Source organism: Triturus cristatus, chromosome 12 (genome assembly GCF_964204655.1).
Source record: "Triturus cristatus chromosome 12, aTriCri1.1, whole genome shotgun sequence".
In the NCBI taxonomy this organism is placed as follows: domain Eukaryota; kingdom Metazoa; phylum Chordata; class Amphibia; order Caudata; family Salamandridae; genus Triturus; species Triturus cristatus.
Genome location: NC_140595.1, coordinates 725,595,386 through 725,617,850, shown reverse-complemented (window position 1 = coordinate 725,617,850; position 22,465 = coordinate 725,595,386). Strand labels below are relative to the sequence as shown.

The 22,465-nt window shown below is 40.7% G+C and overlaps 9 non-coding genes across 9 annotated transcripts; all 9 read right to left on the bottom strand.

Moving 5' to 3' along the window:
- Nucleotides 1-1,934: 1,934 nt before the first annotated feature.
- On the bottom strand, nt 1,935-2,016 carry TRNAS-CGA (transfer RNA serine (anticodon CGA)). Its single transcript has one exon. It is a non-coding gene; the product is annotated as a tRNA-Ser (tRNA).
- A 3,941-nt stretch (nt 2,017-5,957) lies between these two features.
- Nucleotides 5,958-6,039, bottom strand: TRNAS-CGA (transfer RNA serine (anticodon CGA)). The gene has a single exon. It is a non-coding gene; the product is annotated as a tRNA-Ser (tRNA).
- Nucleotides 6,040-9,979: 3,940 nt separating this feature from the next.
- TRNAS-AGA (transfer RNA serine (anticodon AGA)) lies at nt 9,980-10,061 on the bottom strand. Its single transcript has one exon. It is a non-coding gene; the product is annotated as a tRNA-Ser (tRNA).
- A 2,588-nt stretch (nt 10,062-12,649) lies between these two features.
- Nucleotides 12,650-12,721, bottom strand: TRNAH-GUG (transfer RNA histidin (anticodon GUG)). The gene has a single exon. It is a non-coding gene; the product is annotated as a tRNA-His (tRNA).
- A 1,281-nt stretch (nt 12,722-14,002) lies between these two features.
- TRNAS-CGA (transfer RNA serine (anticodon CGA)) lies at nt 14,003-14,084 on the bottom strand. The gene has a single exon. It is a non-coding gene; the product is annotated as a tRNA-Ser (tRNA).
- A 2,564-nt stretch (nt 14,085-16,648) lies between these two features.
- On the bottom strand, nt 16,649-16,720 carry TRNAH-GUG (transfer RNA histidin (anticodon GUG)). Its single transcript has one exon. It is a non-coding gene; the product is annotated as a tRNA-His (tRNA).
- Nucleotides 16,721-17,994: 1,274 nt separating this feature from the next.
- Nucleotides 17,995-18,076, bottom strand: TRNAS-AGA (transfer RNA serine (anticodon AGA)). Its single transcript has one exon. It is a non-coding gene; the product is annotated as a tRNA-Ser (tRNA).
- Nucleotides 18,077-20,664: 2,588 nt separating this feature from the next.
- Nucleotides 20,665-20,736, bottom strand: TRNAH-GUG (transfer RNA histidin (anticodon GUG)). The gene has a single exon. It is a non-coding gene; the product is annotated as a tRNA-His (tRNA).
- Nucleotides 20,737-22,017: 1,281 nt separating this feature from the next.
- TRNAS-CGA (transfer RNA serine (anticodon CGA)) lies at nt 22,018-22,099 on the bottom strand. Its single transcript has one exon. It is a non-coding gene; the product is annotated as a tRNA-Ser (tRNA).
- Nucleotides 22,100-22,465: the final 366 nt, after the last annotated feature.

Sequence of the window (22,465 nt, the reverse complement as noted above, 5' to 3'; positions counted from 1 at the left end):
TGGTGGTTCGTGTGTCCTGTAAGTACCAAACAGTCTATTTCATTTTTCACTACTGTGAGGTCTACCCCTTTCATAGGTTAGCTCTGTGTATTCCCCTATACTTTTTATTTGGTAATTCCATATCGGAGAGGAGTAGCTTTATTTATTTATTGAAAATCCTACTTACTGGTGAGGTTGGATTTAACTTTACTATTTTAGAAATGCCACTTTTAGAGAGTGAACATGTCTCTGCACTTACTGCTCTATTTGCCTGAAACCTGGCCCCAATACACGTCTGGATTGGGCTGGGTGACAGCAACATTTGTGCCTTCCCTCTAGAGAGCCACAACACAGGTCACTCAACAGCACCTGGGGGGTGAGCTCCGCTCCCCCTCCACCCCCAATAGGTTCAAGAACGATAATTTATGTAAGTAAATACATTATAGCTACAGCTTATAATCATGCGAGTTTAAATCATTTGTTGTTAGATGGTTTAAATATTTGAAAGGATCTGTTTTTAATAGACATTTTACAAAAACCACTGGTACATTTGCTAATTCTGTAAAATTAACACCCAACTGCCGTGATATTGCCAACCACAATGCCGTGGCTCGGATTCGAACCGAGGTTGCTGCGGCCACAACGCAGAGTACTAACCACTATACGATCACGGCGAGCTACTTGGGCTCAACGACATACAGTGACATGGAGAATTTATAATTCGGAACACTCAGGGCTGTTCCTGTGATAGGCTGGATGTATTCATTGCTTCCTCATTCCTCATTCAGAGGCTGCGTCTCCTCAGTGGTTGATAGGCTGAAACCGTTTCCTGGCCGCCTGCTTGTGAAATGCCAGGAGTCAAAGATCACACATTACACTTGCGGACCTGTGATGGGACACCAATGCAGAGAAACCCACCTGGCACAGACCTTCTATTCTGTCTATTAGACCTGCATCTTCCCTGCACCTTTCAAGCCATTTGTATGTGAAGCAAGAAAGAGTTAGAGAGTGATCCATCTACACTTTTATAGGGAGGATGTCGCCGTGAGCTCCTCCCAGCTAATCACACGAACAGCAGAAAAGCAAGATAAATACACAGTTGAGGGGTGGGCTGCATGGTTATGTTTTTGAGTAAATATTGAAACTGATCTCAGTGGCTCATTAGCAGAGCTGCGGCTAATGACTGGTGCCAAATCATGATGAAGCAAGCACCATGGCTCGTAGGGGACCCACAACACGCTTTTCTTAGCTCACTGAATTAAAGTATAATCTTCCGCCGTGTGTGAGTGGTAAAGGCTTGTTAATATAGTTCCTTTTCCAATTCAAGTCTGACAACAAGAGGCAGGAACCACGTGGCTTCGGAAACTCAGGAAAGTAGCCACCAACCACAGAGAAAGAGAGAACTGACAGTATGAGAGGTGGAGAAAACAGAAGCGGGAGCAAGGAGCTCAAATGAGATTGATGGCGTTTAAATAGAGCGCGTAAAGGAACAGTTACACAGCTAAGAAATGGGAAAGACAGACTAGGGAAAAAAACACAGAAAGAGCCAGTAGATGAAATTCTCTTCCTGGGACAGCAGGTTAAGAGAAATTACACATGGGGAGGTTAAGCATGTAACACGGGGGAGAATAAAAAAGAAAATGCAGTTTTATGAAGTGTGTTTGCCAATCCAGCCAGCACTTTTGTTCTATTTCTCTCTTTGCGTCTTTTATTGGTAAAGTAACTTTCAAGTGCATGCCCAGGTATGAATGAGAGAGCAACGGTATAATAATTTGAAGCGTTTACACCAGTGCTAAAGTAGGAATGAGGTGTAGCAAAGACATGAAAGGGGTAGCGAAAACAAATATGTGGAGAGGCAATAGTGACACAAAAATAAGCCACCTATTTATAAAACTGAAATGGAAGAAATACTAAAGGTTAACTTCTGAAATTGTAGCCGATAATAAAAAGATTCTCGTTGTTGGCAGGATTCGAACCTGCGCGGGGATACCCCAATGGATTTCGAGTCCATCGCCTTAACCACTCGGCCACAACAACTTGCTGTAAGCTGCCTACAAATATTTTGTTTGAAAGTTTTGAAGTTTTCCCACATCAAAGTACTGATATTCTGCAATGCGCTTTTTAAAAACAATGTTTTTTTCATCATGCACGTTCTGTCCTAAAAATAAAAATTGCATGAGTATATCTCTGGATCTGTAAAAGGATACGCTTGCATTCAAACTCTCTTGTGGCACTCAAGTTTTTTGGACCCTGTTGCACTCTGTTTTTGTGCTGCTTTTAGTCTACGACCCATATTACAGAAGTCAACCATCTCTGATTATTTGGGACTCCTTTGTAAGTGCCTTATCTTTAATCCTTGAAAAGCTCTATAATAAAGGGGTCTGTCAAAGATTGCTTGAATGGAAGATAAAAGAAGGCCCACTTGTCTCACCAAATGCAGTAGAGAAACCTGATGTTTTACTCATGTTATCCTTAGTTCAGTTTTTGTTAGACCTGGCATCCTTAAGGTGGCCTACCAGCAACCTTTTTGCTTTTCACCTCACGTTTTGCTGTATCTTTATGTTGGCCGTAGGACTCTAATCACTTTATCACTACTGTGAGAAAGTGGCTCTGTATATACTGTTCCCAAATAGGTACAGTGTGCACAGAGTCCCCAGTCCCCAGAGGTTTGGCAGAGGCTAAAGTTAGATATAACCTTACTCTCTAAAGTGGTAGCTTGCCGAGCAGTAAGGCAGTATCAGAGTACAGTGTAAAACATTTGTTGTACACACTCAGTCAGCAAATGGTCTCACACACTCAAGAACTGAACTCTAGGCCATTGGTTTGCATACAAAAGATATTGTTGTTTTATTTTAGAACCAACAATAGGTATCAAAATATACTTGCTCAGAATGAGATGCTTTAGTTAAATACTTTGCAATAGGCAATTGACTTTTGCAGGTCATAGTTACAGTTTATTGCAATAGGCAACACAATTTGAATCACAATAATACATTGAGCTCAATGGGAATTTTAAGTTATATGCAATTAATTACTTTCAGGATTACTTTTCTAAATCCAGGACTGGATCCTAGTTTCAGTCCTGGGACAGTTCTTGGAAACAAGTGAGTAAATTCGTTTTAGTTACTGTTGTGATTTTTAAGCAATATTTTGCTATTTTAAAAGTTGACACTTAGAAACTTTTGCTGATCAAATTACCAATGTTATCCTATGGAAGGAAATTCACTTAGCAGGTAAGTGGGGTTATGGTTACTTTTTCTAGGTCAGTGTTGGATCCTAGATCCAGCACTACTGTACCACCTGTAAGCAGTTGAGAAACTGTGTTTAAGTTATACAGGCGATTTTTAAGGAATATTTACATGTTTGCAAAATCGACACTTAGAAGAAATTTCACAGAAAAACAGTCAATGGTTTCCTATGGAAGAAAATTCAAGTTACGGGTAAAGTACGTTCTCGTTACTTTTGTAATCCAGTGCTGGGCTCCTAGGCTCAGTACTGGGACATCTATCTAAAACAGGTAAACAATTACGTTTTCACAGTTGGTACGATTTTTAAAGAATATTTGTAAGTTTCAAAAATCGACACTCAGAAAATTTTCAGCAAAAAGCAGGCAATGATATCCCATGGAAGGAAATTCGAGTTACTGGTAAGTACGGTTAAAATTACTTTTCAGGGTCAGTACTGAGCTCCAAGATGCAGCACTGAGGTCTCTCCTGATAACAGGTGAGTAAATCAGAATTCGTTGTTCGGCTGATTTTAGATGAATATTTTAAAGTTCCAAAACTCCACACCACTTAGAAGAATTTCCAAGTGAAACAACGAAATTTTAGCCTATGGAAGAAAAGTGAGTTATCGGCTTTTAGGTAAGTACTCGACTGGCAGAGTTATGGTTCTGGGCATAGACTCAGGGGTCTCCCAGGGGAGTCCCAGCCTACTTGCCAAGCCTTAAACTCCCCTTTTATTACATATAATTTACACCTAAGGTAGGCCCTAGGTAGTCCTAGGTGCATGATGCTATGTAAGTAAAAAATAAGATATGTACTTTGGTGGTTCGCGTGTCCTGTAAGTACCAAACAGTCTATTTCATTTTTCACTACTGTGAGGTCTACCCCTCTCATAGGTTAGCTCTGTGTATTCCCCTATACTTTTTATTTGTTAATTCCATATCGGAGAGGAGTAGCTTTATTTATTTATTGAAAGTCCTACTTACTGGTGAGGTTGGATTTAACTTTACTATTTTAGAAATGCCACTTTTAGAGAGTGAACATGTCTCTGCACTTACTGCTCTATTTGCCTGAAACCTGGCCCCAATACACGTCTGGATTGGGCTGGGTGACAGCAAAATTTGTGCCTTCCCTCTAGAGAGCCACAACACAGGTCACTCAACTGCACCTGGGGGGTGAGCTCCGCTCCCCCTCCACCCCCAATAGGTTCAAGAACGATAATTTATGTAAGTAAATACATTATAGCTACAGCTTATAATCATGCGAGTTTAAATCATTTGTTGTTAGATGGTTTAAATATTTGAAAGGATCTGTTTTTAATAGACATTTTACAAAAACCACTGGCACATTTGCTAATTCTGTAAAATTAACACCCAACTGCCGTGACATTGCCAACCACAATGCCGTGACTCGGATTCAAACCGAGGTTGCTGCGGCCACAACGCAGAGTACTAACCACTATACGATCACGGCGAGCTACTTGGGCTCAACGACATACAGGGACATGGAGAATTTATAATTCGGAACACTCAGGGCTATTCCTGTGATAGGCTGGATGTATTCATTGCTTCCTCATTCCTCATTCAGAGGCTGCGTCTCCTCAGTGGTTGATAGGCTGAAACCGTTTCCTGGCCGCCTGCTTGTGAAATGCCAGGAGTCAAAGTTCACACATTACACTTGCGGACCTGTGATGGGACACCAATGCAGAGAAACCCACCTGGCACAGACCTTCTATTCTGTCTATTAGACCTGCATCTTCCCTGCACCTTTCAAGCCATTTGTATGTGAAGCAAGAAAGAGTTAGAGAGTGATCCATCTACACTTTTATAGGGAGGATGTCGCCGTGAGCTCCTCCCAGCTAATCACACGAACAGCAGAAAAGCAAGATAAATACACAGTTGAGGGGTGGGCTGCATGGTTATGTTTTTGAGTAAATATTGAAACTGACCTCAGTGGCTCATTAGCAGAGCTGCGGCTAATGACTGGTGCCAAATCATGATGAAGCAAGCACCATGGCTCGTAGGGGACCCACAACACGCTTTTCTTAGCTCACTGAATTAAAGTATAAACTTCCGCCGTGTGTGTGTGGTAAAGGCTTGTTAATATGGTTCCTTTTCCAATTCAAGCCTGACAACAAGAGGCAGGAACCACGTGGCTTCGGAAGCTCAGGAAAGTAGCCACCAACCACAGAGAAAGAGAGAACTGGCAGTATGAGAGGTGGAGAAAACAGAAGCGGGAGCAAGGAGCTCAAATGAGATTGATGGCGTTTAAATAGAGCGCGTAAAGGAACAGTTACACAGCTAAGAAATGGGAAAGACAGACTAGGGAAAAAAACACAGAAAGAGCCTGTAGATGAAATTCTCTTCCTGGGACAGCAGGTTAAGAGAAATTACACATGGGGAGGTTAAGCATGTAACACGGGGGAGAATAAAAAAGAAAATGCAGTTTTATGAAGTGTGTTTGACAATCCAGCCAGCACTTTTGTTCTATTTCTCTCTTTGCGTCTTTTATTGGTAAAGTAACTTTCAAGTGCATGCGCAGGTATGAATGAGAGAGCAACGGTATAATAATTTGAAGCGTTTACACCAGTGCTAAAGTAGGAATGAGGTGTAGCAAAGACATGAAAGAGGTAGCGATAACAAATATGTGGAGAGGCAATAGTGACACAAAAATAAGCCACCTATTTATAAAACTGAAATGGAAGAAATACTAAAGGTTAACTTCTGAAATTGTAGCCGATAATAAAAATATTCTCGTTGTTGGCAGGATTCGAACCTGCGCGGGGATACCCCAATGGATTTCGAGTCCATCGCCTTAACCACTCAGCCACAACAACTTGCTGTAAGCTGCCTACAAATATTTTGTTTGAAAGTTTTGAAGTTTTCCCACATCAAAGTACTGATATTCTGCAATGCGCTTTTTAAAAACAATGTTTTTTTCATCATGCACGTTCTGTCCTAAAAACAAAAATTGCATGAGTATATCTCTGGATCTGTAAAAGGATACGCTTGCATTCAAACTCCCTTGTGGCACTCAAGTTTTTTGGACCCTGTTGCACTCTGTTTTTGCGCTGCTTTTAGTCTACGACCCATATTACAGAAGTCAACCATCTCTGAGTATTTTGGACTCCTTTGTAAGTGCCTTATCTTTAATCCTTGAAAAGCTCTATAATAAAGGGGTCTGTCAAAGATTGCTTGAATGGAAGATAAAAGAAGGCCCACTTGTCTCACCAAATGCAGTAGAGAAACCTGATGTTTTACTCATGTTATCCTTAGTTCAGTTTTTGGTAGACCTGGCATCCTTAAGGTGGCCTACCAGCAACCTTTTTGCTTTTCACCTCACGTTTTGCTGTATCTTTATGTTGGCCTTAGGACTCTAATCACTTTATCACTACTGTGAGAAAGTGGTTCTGTATATACTGTTCCCAAATAGGTACAGTGTGCACAGAGTCCCCAGTCCCCAGAGGTTTGGCAGAGGCTAAAGTTAGATATAACCTTACTCTCTAAAGTGGTAGCTTGCCGAGCAGTAAGGCAGTATCAGAGTACAGTGTAAAACATTTGTTGTAAACACTCAGTCAGCAAATGGTCTCACACACTCAAGAACTGAACTCTAGGCCATTGGTTTGCATACAAAAGATATTGTTGTTTTATTTTAGAACCAACAATAGGTATCAAAATATACTTTCTCAGAATGAGATGCTTTAGTTAAATACTTTGCAATAGGCAATTGACTTTTGCAGGTCATAGTTACAGTTTATTGCAATAGGCAACACAATTTGAATCACAATAATACATTGAGCTCAATGGGAATTTTAAGTTATATGCAATTAATTACTTTCAGGATTACTTTTCTAAATCCAGGACTGGATCCTAGATTCAGTCCTGGGACAGTTCTTGGAAACAAGTGAGTAAATTCGTTTTAGTTACTGTTGTGATTTTTAAACAATATTTTGCTATTTTAAAAGTTGACACTTAGAAACTTTTGCTGATCAAATTACCAACTTTATCCTATGGAAGGAAATTCACTTAGCAGGTAAGTGGGATTATGGTTACTTTTTCTAGGTCAGTGTTGGATCCTAGATCCAGCACTACTGTACCACCTGTAAGCAGTTGAGAAACTGCGTTTAAGTTATACAGGGGATTTTTAAGGAATATTTACATGTTTGCAAAATCGACACTTAGAAGAAATTTCACAGAAAAACAGTCAATGGTTTCCTATGGAAGAAAATTCAAGTTACGGGTAAAGTACGTTCTCGTTACTTTTGTAATCCAGTGCTGGGCTCCTAGGCTCAGTACTGGGACATCTATCTAAAACAGGTAAACAATTACGTTTTCACAGTTGGTACGATTTTTAAAGAATATTTGTAAGTTTCAAAAATCGACACTTAGAAAATTTTCAGCAAAAAGCAGGCAATGATATCCCATGGAAGGAAATTCGAGTTACTGGTAAGTACGGTTAAAATTACTTTTCAGGGTCAGTACCGAGCTCCAAGATGCAGCACTGAGGTCTCTCCTGATAACAGGTGAGTAAATCAGAATTCGTTGTTCGGCTGATTTTAGATGAATATTTTAAAGTTCCAAAACTCCACACCACTAGAAGAATTTCCAAGTGAAACCACTCAATGTTAGCCTATGGAGGAAAAGTGAGTTATCGGCTTTTAGGTAAGTACTCGACTGGCAGAGTTATGGTTCTGGGCATAGACTCAGGGGTCTCCCAGGGGAGTCCCAGCCTACTTGCCAAGCCTTAAACTCCCCTTTTATTACATATAATTTACACCTAAGGTAGGCCCTAGGTAGTCCTAGGTGCATGATGCTATGTAAGTAAAAAATAAGATATGTATTTTGGTCGTTCGCGTGCCCTGTAAGTACCAAACAGTCTATTTCATTTTTCACTACTGTGAGGTCTACCCCTCTCATAGGTTAGCTCTGTGTATTCCCCTATACTTTTTATTTGGTAATTCCATATCGGAGAGGAGTAGCTTTATTTATTTATTGAAAATCCTACTTACTGGTGAGGTTGGATTTAACTTTACTATTTTAGAAATGCCACTTTTAGAGAGTGAACATTTCTCTGCACTTACTGCTCTATTTGCCTGAAACCTGGCCCCAATACACGTCTGGATTGGGCTGGGTGACAGCAAAATGTGTGCCTTCCCTCTAGAGAGCCACAACACAGGTCACTCAACTGCACCTGGGGGGTGATCTCCGCTCCCCCTCCACCCCCAATAGGTTCAAGAACGATAATTTATGTAAGTAAATACATTATAGCTACAGCTTATAATCATGCGAGTTTAAATCATTTGTTGTTAGATGGTTTAAATATTTGAAAGGATCTGTTTTTAATAGACATTTTACAAAAACCACTGGTACATTTGCTAATTCTGTAAAATTAACAACCAACTGCCGTGACATTGCCAACCACAATGCCGTGACTCGGATTGAAACCGAGGTTGCTGCGGCCACAACGCAGAGTACTAACCACTATAAGATCACGGCGAGCTACTTGGAATCAACGACATACAGTGACATGGAGAATTTATAATTCGGAACACTCAGGGCTGTTCCTGTGATAGGCTGGATGTATTCATTGCTTCCTCATTCCTCATTCAGAGGCTGCGTCTCCTCAGTGGTTGATAGGCTGAAACCGTTTCCTGGCCGCCTGCTTGTGAAATGCCAGGAGTCAAAGATCACACATTACACTTGCGGACCTGTGATGGGACACCAATGCAGAGAAACCCACCTGGCACAGACCTTCTATTCTGTCTATTAGACCTGCATCTTCCCTGCACCTTTCAAGCCATTTGTATGTGAAGCAAGAAAGAGTTAGAGAGTGATCCATCTACACTTTTATAGGGAGGATGTCGCCGTGAGCTCCTCCCAGCTAATCACACGAACAGCAGAAAAGCAAGATAAATACACAGTTGAGGGGTGGGCTGCATGGTTATGTTTTTGAGTAAATATTGAAACTGACCTCAGTGGCTCATTAGCAGAGCTGCGGCTAATGACTGGTGCCAAATGATGATGAAGCAAGCACCATGGCTCGTAGGGGACCCACAACACGCTTTTCTTAGCTCACTGAATTAAAGTATAAACTTCCGCCGTGTGTGAGTGGTAAAGGCTTGTTAATATAGTTCCTTTTCCAATTCAAGTCTGACAACAAGAGGCAGGAACCACGTGGCTTCGGAAGCTCAGGAAAGTAGCCACCAACCACAGAGAAAGAGAGAACTGGCAGTATGAGAGGTGGAGAAAACAGAAGCGGGAGCAAGGAGCTCAAATGAGATTGATGGCGTTTAAATAGAGCGCGTAAAGGAACAGTTACACAGCTAAGAAATGGGAAAGGCAGACTAGGGAAAAAAACACAGAAAGAGCCTGTACATGAAATTCTCTTCCTGGGACAGCAGGTTAAGAGAAATTACACATGGGGAGGTTAAGCATGTAACACGGGGGAGAATAAAAAAGAAAATGCAGTTTTATGAAGTGTGTTTGCCAATCCAGCCAGCACTTTTGTTCTATTTCTCTCTTTGCGTCTTTTATTGGTAAAGTAACTTTCAAGTGCATGCGCAGGTATGAATGAGAGAGCAACGGTATAATAATTTGAAGCGTTTACACCAGTGCTAAAGTAGGAATGAGGTGTAGCAAAGATATGAAAGAGGTAGCGATAACAAATATGTGGAGAGGCAATAGTGACACAAAAATAAGCCACCTATTTATAAAACTGAAATGGAAGAAATACTAAAGGTTACCTTCTGAAATTGTAGCCGATAATAAAAAGATTCTCGTTGTTGGCAGGATTCGAACCTGCGCGGGGATACCCCAAAGGATTTCTAGTCCATCGCCTTAACCACTCGGCCACAACAACTTGCTGTAAGCTGCCTACAAATATTTTGTTTGAAAGTTTTGAAGTTTTCCCACATCAAAGTACTGATATTCTGCAATGCGCTTTTTAAAAACAATGTTTTTTTCATCATGCACGTTCTGTCCTAAAAATAAAAATTGCATGAGTATATCTCTGGATCTGTAAAAGGATACGCTTGCATTCAAACTCTCTTGTGGCACTCAAGTTTTTTGGACCCTGTTGCACTCTGTTTTTGTGCTGCTTTTAGTCTACGACCCATATTACAGAAGTCAACCATCTCTGATTATTTGGGACTCCTTTGTAAGTGCCTTATCTTTAATCCTTGAAAAGCTCTATAATAAAGGGGTCTGTCAAAGATTGCTTGAATGGAAGATAAAAGAAGGCCCACTTGTCTCACCAAATGCAGTAGAGAAACCTGATGTTTTACTCATGTTATCCTTAGTTCAGTTTTTGTTAGACCTGGCATCCTTAAGGTGGCCTACCAGCAACCTTTTTGCTTTTCACCTCACGTTTTGCTGTATCTTTATGTTGGCCGTAGGACTCTAATCACTTTATCACTACTGTGAGAAAGTGGCTCTGTATATACTGTTCCCAAATAGGTACAGTGTGCACAGAGTCCCCAGTCCCCAGAGGTTTGGCAGAGGCTAAAGTTAGATATAACCTTACTCTCTAAAGTGGTAGCTTGCCGAGCAGTAAGGCAGTATCAGAGTACAGTGTAAAACATTTGTTGTACACACTCAGTCAGCAAATGGTCTCACACTCTCAAGAACTGAACTCTAGGCCATTGGTTTGCATACAAAAGATATTGTTGTTTTATTTTAGAACCAACAATAGGTATCAAAATATACTTTCTCAGAATGAGATGCTTTAGTTAAATACTTTGCAATAGGAAATTGACTTTTGCAGGTCATAGTTACAGTTTATTGCAATAGGCAACACAATTTGAATCACAATAATACATTGAGCTCAATGGGAATTTTAAGTTATATGCAATTAATTACTTTCAGGATTACTTTTCTAAATCCAGGACTGGATCCTAGATTCAGTCCTGGGACAGTTCTTGGAAACAAGTGAGTAAATTCGTTTTAGTTACTGTTGTGATTTTTAAGCAATATTTTGCTATTTTAAAAGTTGACACTTAGAAACTTTTGCTGATCAAATTACCAATGTTATCCTATGGAAGGAAATTCACTTAGCAGGTAAGTGGGGTTATGGTTACGTTTTCTAGGTCAGTGTTGGATCCTAGATCCAGCACTACTGTACCACCTGTAAGCAGTTGAGAAACTGCGTTTAAGTTATACAGGCGATTTTTAAGGAATATTTACATGTTTGCAAAATCGACACTTAGAAGAAATTTCACAGAAAAACAGTCAATGGTTTCCTATGGAAGAAAATTCAAGTTACGGGTAAAGTACGTTCTCGTTACTTTTGTAATCCAGTGCTGGGCTCCTAGGCTCAGTACTGGGACATCTATCTAAAACAGGTAAACAATTACGTTTTCACAGTTGGTACGATTTTTAAAGAATATTTGTAAGTTTCAAAAATCGACACTTAGAAAATTTTCAGCAAAAAGCAGGCAATGATATCCCATGGAAGGAAATTCGAGTTACTGGTAAGTACGGTTAAAATTACTTTTCAGGGTCAGTACCGAGCTCCAAGATGCAGCACTGAGGTCTCTCCTGATAACAGGTGAGTAAATCAGAATTCGTTGTTCGGCTGATTTTAGATGAATATTTTAAAGTTCCAAAACTCCACACCACTTAGAAGAATTTCCAAGTGAAACCACTCAATGTTAGCCTATGGAAGAAAAGTGAGTTATCGGCTTTTAGGTAAGTACTCGACTGGCAGAGTTATGGTTCTGGGCATAGACTCAGGGGTCTCCCAGGGGAGTCCCAGCCTACTTGCCAAGCCTTAAACTCCCCTTTTATTACATATAATTTACACCTAAGGTAGGCCCTAGGTAGTCCTAGGTGCATGATGCTATGTAAGTAAAACATAAGATATGTACTTTGGTGGTTCGCGTGTCCTGTAAGTACCAAACAGTCTATTTCATTTTTCACTACTGTGAGGTCTACCCCTCTCATAGGTTAGCTCTGTGTATTCCCCTATACTTTTTATTTGGTATTTCCATATCGGAGAGGAGTAGCTTTATTTATTTATTGAAAATCCTACTTACTGGTGAGGTTGGATTTAACTTTACTATTTTAGAAATGCCACTTTTAGAGAGTGAACATGTCTCTGCACTTACTGCTCTATTTGCCTGAAACCTGGCCCCAATACACGTCTGGATTGGGCTGGGTGACAGCAAAATTTGTGCCTTCCCTCTAGAGAGCCACAACACAGGTCACTCAACTGCACCTGGGGGGTGAGCTCCGCTCCCCCTCCACCCCCAATAGGTTCAAGAACGATAATTTATGTAAGTAAATACATTATAGCTACAGCTTATAATCATGCGAGTTTAAATCATTTGTTGTTAGATGGTTTAAATATTTGAAAGGATCTGTTTTCAATAGACATTTTACAAAAACCACTGGTACATTTGCTAATTCTGTAAAATTAACACCCAACTGCCGTGACATTGCCAACCACAATGCCGTGACTCGGATTCGAACCGAGGTTGCTGCGGCCACAACGCAGAGTACTAACCACTATACGATCACGGCGAGCTACTTGGGCTCAACGACATACAGTGACATGGAGAATTTATAATTCGGAACACTCAGGGCTGTTCCTGTGATAGGCTGGATGTATTCATTGCTTCCTCATTCCTCATTCAGAGGCTGCGTCTCCTCAGTGGTTGATAGGCTGAAACCGTTTCCTGGCCGCCTGCTTGTGAAATGCCAGGAGTCAAAGATCACACATTACACTTGCGGACCTGTGATGGGACACCAATGCAGAGAAACCCACCTGGCACAGACCTTCTATTCTGTCTATTAGACCTGCATCTTCCCTGCACCTTTCAAGCCATTTGTATGTGAAGCAAGAAAGAGTTAGAGAGTGATCCATCTACACTTTTATAGGGAGGATGTCGCCGTGAGCTCCTCCCAGCTAATCACACGAACAGCAGAAAAGCAAGATAAATACACAGTTGAGGGGTGGGCTACATGGTTATGTTTTTGAGTAAATATTGAAACTGACCTCAGTGGCTCATTAGCAGAGCTGCGGCTAATGACTGGTGCCAAATCATGATGAAGCAAGCACCATGGCTCGTAGGGGACCCACAACACGCTTTTCTTAGCTCACTGAATTAAAGTATAAACTTCCGCCGTGTGTGAGTGGTAAAGGCTTGTTAATATAGTTCCTTTTCCAATTCAAGTCTGACAACAAGAGGCAGGAACCACGTGGCTTCGGAAGCTCAGGAAAGTAGCCACCAACCACAGAGAAAGAGAGAACTGGCAGTATGAGAGGTGGAGAAAACAGAAGCGGGAGCAAGGAGCTCAAATGAGATTGATGGCGTTTAAATAGAGCGCGTAAAGGAACAGTTACACAGCTAAGAAATGGGAAAGACAGACTAGGGAAAAAAACACAGAAAGAGCCAGTAGATGAAATTCTCTTCCTGGGACAGCAGGTTAAGAGAAATTACACATGGGGAGGTTAAGCATGTAACACGGGGGAGAATAAAAAAGAAAATGCAGTTTTATGAAGTGTGTTTGCCAATCCAGCCAGCACTTTTGTTCTATTTCTCTCTTTGCGTCTTTTATTGGTAAAGTAACTTTCAAGTGCATGCGCAGGTATGAATGAGAGAGCAACGGTATAATAATTTGAAGCGTTTACACCAGTGCTAAAGTAGGAATGAGGTGTAGCAAAGAAATGAAAGAGGTAGCGATAACAAATATGTGGAGAGGCAATAGTGACACAAAAATAAGCCACCTATTTATAAAACTGAAATGGAAGAAATACTAAAGGTTAACTTCTGAAATTGTAGCCGATAATAAAAAGATTCTCGTTGTTGGCAGGATTCGAACCTGCGCGGGGATACCCCAATGGATTTCGAGTCCATCGCCTTAACCACTCGGCCACAACAACTTGCTGTAAGCTGCCTACAAATATTTTGTTTGAAAGTTTTGAAGTTTTCCCACATCAAAGTACTGATATTCTGCAATGCGCTTTTTAAAAACAATGTTTTTTTCATCATGCACGTTCTGTCCTAAAAACAAAAATTGCATGAGTACATCTCTGGATCTGTAAAAGGATACGCTTGCATTCAAACTCCCTTGTGGCACTCAAGTTTTTTGGACCCTGTTGCACTCTGTTTTTGCGCTGCTTTTAGTCTACGACCCATATTACAGAAGTCAACCATCTCTGAGTATTTGGGACTCCTTTGTAAGTGCCTTATCTTTAATCCTTGAAAAGCTCTATAATAAAGGGGTCTGTCAAAGATTGCTTGAATGGAAGATAAAAGAAGGCCCACTTGTCTCACCAAATGCAGTAGAGAAACCTGATGTTTTACTCATGTTATCCTTGGTTCAGTTTTTGGTAGACCTGGCATCCTTAAGGTGGCCTACCAGCAACCTTTTTGCTTTTCACCTCACGTTTTGCTGTATCTTTATGTTGGCCTTAGGACTCTAATCACTTTATCACTACTGTGAGAAAGTGGCTCTGTATATACTGTTCCCAAATAGGTACAGTGTGCACAGAGTCCCCAGTCCCCAGAGGTTTGGCAGAGGCTAAAGTTAGATATAACCTTACTCTCTAAAGTGGTAGCTTGCCGAGCAGTAAGGCAGTATCAGAGTACAGTGTAAAACATTTGTTGTACACACTCAGTCAGCAAATGGTCTCACACACTCAAGAACTGAACTCTAGGCCATTGGTTTGCATACAAAAGATATTGTTGTTTTATTTTAGAACCAACAATAGGTATCAAAATATACTTTCTCAGAATGAGATGCTTTAGTTAAATACTTTGCAATAGGCAATTGACTTTTGCAGGTCATAGTTACAGTTTATTGCAATAGGCAACACAATTTGAATCACAATAATACATTGAGCTCAATGGGAATTTTAAGTTATATGCAATTAATTACTTTCAGGATTACTTTCCTAAATCCAGGACTGGATCCTAGATTCAGTCCTGGGACAGTTCTTGGATTACTGTTGTGATTTTTAAGCAATATTTTGCTATTTTACAAGTTGACACTTAGAAACTTTTGCTGATCAAATTACCAATGTTATCCTATGGAAGGAAATTCACTTAGCAGGTAAGTGGGGTTATGGTTCCTTTTTCTAGGTCAGTGTTGGATCCTAGATCCACCACTACTGTACCACCTGTAAGCAGGTGAGAAACTGCGTTTAAGTTATACAGGCGATTTTTAAGGAATATTTACATGTTTGCAAAATCGACACTTAGAAGAAATTTCACAGAAAAACAGTCAATGGTTTCCTATGGAAGAAAATTCAAGTTACGGGTAAAGTACATTCTCGTTACTTTTGTAATCCAGTGCTGGGCTCCTAGGCTCAGTACTGGGACATCTATCTAAAACAGGTAAACAATTACGTTTTCACAGTTGGTACGATTTTTAAAGAATATTTGTAAGTTTCAAAAATCGACACTTAGAAAATTTTCAGCAAAAAGCAGGCAATGATATCCCATGGAAGGAAATTCGAGTTACTGGTAAGTACGGTTAAAATTACTTTTCAGGGTCAGTACTGAGCTCCAAGATGCAGCACTGAGGTCTCTCCTGATAACAGGTGAGTAAATCAGAATTCGTTGTTCGGCTGATTTTAGATGAATATTTTAAAGTTCCAAAACTCCACACCACTTAGAAGAATTTCCAAGTGAAACAACGAAATTTTAGCCTATGGAAGAAAAGTGAGTTATCGGCTTTTAGGTAAGTACTCGACTGGCAGAGTTATGGTTCTGGGCATAGACTCAGGGGTCTCCCAGGGGAGTCCCAGCCTACTTGCCAAGCCTTAAACTCCCCTTTTATTACATATAATTTACACCTAAGGTAGGCCCTAGGTAGTCCTAGGTGCATGATGCTATGTAAGTAAAAAATAAGATATGTAATTTGGTGGTTCGCGTGTCCTGTAAGTACCAAACAGTCTATTTCATTTTTCACTACTGTGAGGTCTACCCCTCTCATAGGTTAGCTCTGTGTATTCCCCTATACTTTTTATTTGGTAATTCCATATCGGAGAGGAGTAGCTTTATTTATTTATTGAAAATCCTACTTACTGGGGAGGTTGGATTTAACTTTACTATTTTAGAAATGCCACTTTTAGAGAGTGAACATTTCTCTGCACTTACTGCTCAATTTGCCTGAAACCTGGCCCCAATACACGTCTGGATTGGGCTGGGTGACAGCAAAATTTGTGCCTTCCCTCTAGAGAGCCACAACACAGGTCACTCAACTGCACCTGGGGGGTGAGCTCCACTCCCCCTCCACCCCCAATAGGTTCAAGAACGATAATTTATGTAAGTAAATACATTATAGCTACAGCTTATAATCATGCAAGTTTAAATCATTTGTTGTTAGATGGTTTAAATATTTGAAAGGATCTGTTTTTAATAGACATTTTACAAAAACCACTGGTACATTTGCTAATTCTGTAAAATTAACACTCAAATGCCGTGACATTGCCAACCACAATGCCGTGACTCGGATTCGAACCAAGGTTGCTGCGGCCACAACGCAGAGTACTAACCATTATACGATCACGGCGAGCTACTTGGGCTCAACGACATATAGTGACATGGAGAATTTATAATTCGGAACACTCAGGGCTATTCCTGTGATAGGCTGGATGTATTCATTGCTTCCTCATTCAGAGGCTGCGTCTCCTCAGTGGTTGATAGGCTGAAACCGTTTCCTGGCCGCCTGCTTGTGAAATGCCAGGAGTCAAAGATCACACATTACACTTGCGGACCTGTGATGGGACACCAATGCAGAGAAACCCACCTGGCACAGACCTTCTATTCTGTCTATTAGACCTGCATCTTCCCTGCACCTTTCAAGCCATTTGTATGTGAAGCAAGAAAGAGTTAGAGAGTGATCCATCTACACTTTTATAGGGAGGATGTCGCCGTGAGCTCCTCCCAGCTAATCACACGAACAGCAGAAAAGCAAGATAAATACACAGTTGAGGGGTGGGCTGCATGGTTATGTTTTTGAGTAAATATTGAAACTGACCTCAGTGGCTCATTAGCAGAGCTGCGGCTAATGACTGGTGCCAAATCATGATGAAGCAAGCACCATGGCTCGTAGGGGACCCACAACACGCTTTTCTTAGCTCACTGAATTAAAGTATAAACTTCCGCCGTGTGTGAGTGGTAAAGGCTTGTTAATATAGTTCCTTTTCCAATTCAAGTCTGACAACAAGAGGCAGGAACCACGTGGCTTCGGAAGCTCAGGAAAGTAGCCACCAACCACAGAGAAAGAGAGAACTGGCAGTATGAGAGGTGGAGAAAACAGAAGCGGGAGCAAGGAGCTCAAATGAGATTGATGGCGTTTAAATAGAGCGCGTAAAGGAACAGTTACACAGCTAAGAAATGGGAAAGGCAGACTAGGGAAAAAAACACAGAAAGAGCCTGTACATGAAATTCTCTTCCTGGGACAGCAGGTTAAGAGAAATTACACATGGGGAGGTTAAGCATGTAACACGGGGGAGAATAAAAAAGAAAATGCAGTTTTATGAAGTGTGTTTGCCAATCCAGCCAGCACTTTTGTTCTATTTCTCTCTTTGCGTCTTTTATTGGTAAAGTAACTTTCAAGTGCATGCGCAGGTATGAATGAGAGAGCAACGGTATAATAATTTGAAGCGTTTACACCAGTGCTAAAGTAGGAATGAGGTGTAGCAAAGACATGAAAGAGGTAGCGATAACAAATATGTGGAGAGGCAATAGTGACACAAAAATAAGCCACCTATTTATAAAACTGAAATGGAAGAAATACTAAAGGTTACCTTCTGAAATTGTAGCCGATAATAAAAAGATTCTCGTTGTTGGCAGGATTCGAACCTGCGCGGGGATACCCCAATGGATTTCTAGTCCATCGCCTTAACCACTCGGCCACAACAACTTGCTGTAAGCTGCCTACAAATATTTTGTTTGAAAGTTTTGAAGTTTTCCCACATCAAAGTACTGATATTCTGCAATGCGCTTTTTAAAAACAATGTTTTTTTCATCATGCACGTTCTGTCCTAAAAATAAAAATTGCATGAGTATATCTCTGGATCTGTAAAAGGATACGCTTGCATTCAAACTCTCTTGTGGCACTCAAGTTTTTTGGACCCTGTTGCACTCTGTTTTTGTGCTGCTTTTAGTCTACGACCCATATTACAGAAGTCAACCATCTCTGATTATTTGGGACTCCTTTGTAAGTGCCTTATCTTTAATCCTTGAAAAGCTCTATAATAAAGGGGTCTGTCAAAGATTGCTTGAATGGAAGATAAAAGAAGGCCCACTTGTCTCACCAAATGCAGTAGAGAAACCTGATGTTTTACTCATGTTATCCTTAGTTCAGTTTTTGTTAGACCTGGCATCCTTAAGGTGGCCTACCAGCAACCTTTTTGCTTTTCACCTCACGTTTTGCTGTATCGTTATGTTGGCCGTAGGACTCTAATCACTTTATCACTACTGTGAGAAAGTGGCTCTGTATATACTGTTCCCAAATAGGTACAGTGTGCACAGAGTCCCCAGTCCCCAGAGGTTTGGCAGAGGCTAAAGTTAGATATAACCTTACTCTCTAAAGTGGTAGCTTGCCGAGCAGTAAGGCAGTATCAGAGTACAGTGTAAAACATTTGTTGTACACACTCAGTCAGCAAATGGTCTCACACACTCAAGAACTGAACTCTAGGCCATTGGTTTGCATACAAAAGATATTGTTGTTTTATTTTAGAACCAACAATAGGTATCAAAATATACTTTCTCAGAAAGAGATGCTTTAGTTAAATACTTTGCAATAGGCAATTGACTTTTGCAGGTCATAGTTACAGTTTATTGCAATAGGCAACACAATTTGAATCACAATAATACATTGAGCTCAATGGGAATTTTAAGTTATATGCAATTAATTACTTTCAGGATTACTTTTCTAAATCCAGGACTGGATCCTAGATTCAGTCCTGGGACAGTTCTTGGAAACAAGTGAGTAAATTCGTTTTAGTTACTGTTGTGATTTTTAAGCAATATTTTGCTATTTTAAAAGTTGACACTTAGAAACTTTTGCTGATCAAATTACCAATGTTATCCTATGGAAGGAAATTCACTTAGCAGGTAAGTGGGGTTATGGTTACGTTTCCTAGGTCAGTGTTGGATCCTAGATCCAGCACTACTGTACCACCTGTAAGCAGTTGAGAAACTGCGTTTAAGTTATACAGGCGATTTTTAAGGAATATTTACATGTTTGCAAAATCGACACTTAGAAGAAATTTCACAGAAAAACAGTCAATGGTTTCCTATGGAAGAAAATTCAAGTTACGGGTAAAGTACGTTCTCGTTACTTTTGTAATCCAGTGCTGGGCTCCTAGGCTCAGTACTGGGACATCTATCTAAAACAGGTAAACAATTACGTTTTCACAGTTGGTACGATTTTTAAAGAATATTTGTAAGTTTCAAAAATCGACACTTAGAAAATTTTCAGCAAAAAGCAGGCAATGATATCCCATGGAAGGAAATTCGAGTTACTGGTAAGTACGGTTAAAATTACTTTTCAGGGTCAGTACCGAGCTCCAAGATGCAGCACTGAGGTCTCTCCTGATAACAGGTGAGTAAATCAGAATTCGTTGTTCGGCTGATTTTAGATGAATATTTTAAAGTTCCAAAACTCCACACCACTTAGAAGAATTTCCAAGTGAAACCACTCAATGTTAGCCTATGGAAGAAAAGTGAGTTATCGGCTTTTAGGTAAGTACTCGACTGGCAGAGTTATGGTTCTGGGCATAGACTCAGGGGTCTCCCAGGGGAGTCCCAGCCTACTTGCCAAGCCTTAAACTCCCCTTTTATTACATATAATTTACACCTAAGGTAGGCCCTAGGTAGTCCTAGGTGCATGATGCTATGTAAGTAAAACATAAGATATGTACTTTGGTGGTTCGCGTGTCCTGTAAGTACCAAACAGTCTATTTCATTTTTCACTACTGTGAGGTCTACCCCTCTCATAGGTTAGCTCTGTGTATTCCCCTATACTTTTTATTTGGTAATTCCATATCGGAGAGGAGTAGCTTTATTTATTTATTGAAAATCCTACTTACTGGTGAGGTTGGATTTAACTTTACTATTTTAGAAATGCCACTTTACGAGAGTGAACATGTCTCTGCACTTACTGCTCTATTTGCCTGAAACCTGGCCCCAATACACGTCTGGATTGGGCTGGGTGACAGCAAAATTTGTGCCTTCCCTCTAGAGAGCCACAACACAGGTCACTCAACTGCACCTGGGGGGTGAGCTCCGCTCCCCCTCCACCCCCAATAGGTTCAAGAACGATAATTTATGTAAGTAAATACATTATAGCTACAGCTTATAATCATGCGAGTTTAAATCATTTGTTGTTAGATGGTTTAAATATTTGAAAGGATCTGTTTTTAATAGACATTTTACAAAAACCACTGGTACATTTGCTAATTCTGTAAAATTAACACCCAACTGCCGTGACATTGCCAACCACAATGCCGTGACTCGGATTCGAACCGAGGTTGCTGCGGCCACAACGCAGAGTACTAACCACTATACGATCACGGCGAGCTACTTGGGCTCAACGACATACAGTGACATGGAGAATTTATAATTCGGAACACTCAGGGCTGTTCCTGTGATAGGCTGGATGTATTCATTGCTTCCTCATTCCTCATTCAGAGGCTGCGTCTCCTCAGTGGTTGATAGGCTGAAACCGTTTCCTGGCCGCCTGCTTGTGAAATGCCAGGAGTCAAAGATCACACATTACACTTGCGGACCTGTGATGGGACACCAATGCAGAGAAACCCACCTGGCACAGACCTTCTATTCTGTCTATTAGACCTGCATCTTCCCTGCACCTTTCAAGCCATTTGTATGTGAAGCAAGAAAGAGTTAGAGAGTGATCCATCTACACTTTTATAGGGAGGATGTCGCCGTGAGCTCCTCCCAGCTAATCACACGAACAGCAGAAAAGCAAGATAAATACACAGTTGAGGGGTGGGCTGCATGGTTATGTTTTTGAGTAAATATTGAAACTGACCTCAGTGGCTCATTAGCAGAGCTGCGGCTAATGACTGGTGCCAAATCATGATGAAGCAAGCACCATGGCTCGTAGGGGACCCACAACACGCTTTTCTTAGCTCACTGAATTAAAGTATAAACTTCCGCCGTGTGTGAGTGGTAAAGGCTTGTTAATATAGTTCCTTTTCCAATTCAAGTCTGACAACAAGAGGCAGGAACCACGTGGCTTCGGAAGCTCAGGAAAGTAGCCACCAACCACAGAGAAAGAGAGAACTGGCAGTATGAGAGGTGGAGAAAACAGAAGCGGGAGCAAGGAGCTCAAATGAGATTGATGGCGTTTAAATAGAGCGCGTAAAGGAACAGTTACACAGCTAAGAAATGGGAAAGACAGACTAGGGAAAAAAACACAGAAAGAGCCAGTAGATGAAATTCTCTTCCTGGGACAGCAGGTTAAGAGAAATTACACATGGGGAGGTTAAGCATGTAACACGGGGGAGAATAAAAAAGAAAATGCAGTTTTATGAAGTGTGTTTGCCAATCCAGCCAGCACTTTTGTTCTATTTCTCTCTTTGCGTCTTTTATTGGTAAAGTAACTTTCAAGTGCATGTGCAGGTATGAATGAGAGAGCAACGGTATAATAATTTGAAGCGTTTACACCAGTGCTAAAGTAGGAATGAGGTGTAGCAAAGAAATGAAAGAGGTAGCGATAACAAATATGTGGAGAGGCAATAGTGACACAAAAATAAGCCACCTATTTATAAAACTGAAATGGAAGAAATACTAAAGGTTAACTTCTGAAATTGTAGCCGATAATAAAAAGATTCTCGTTGTTGGCAGGATTCGAACCTGCGCGGGGATACCCCAATGGATTTCGAGTCCATCGCCTTAACCACTCGGCCACAACAACTTGCTGTAAGCTGCCTACAAATATTTTGTTTGAAAGTTTTGAAGTTTTCCCACATCAAAGTACTGATATTCTGCAATGCGCTTTTTAAAAACAATGTTTTTTTCATCATGCACGTTCTGTCCTAAAAACAAAAACTGCATGAGTACATCTCTGGATCTGTAAAAGGATACGCTTGCATTCAAACTCCCTTGTGGCACTCAAGTTTTTTGGACCCTGTTGCACTCTGTTTTTGCGCTGCTTTTAGTCTACGACCCATATTACAGAAGTCAACCATCTCTGAGTATTTGGGACTCCTTTGTAAGTGCCTTATCTTTAATCCTTGAAAAGCTCTATAATAAAGGGGTCTGTCAAAGATTGCTTGAATGG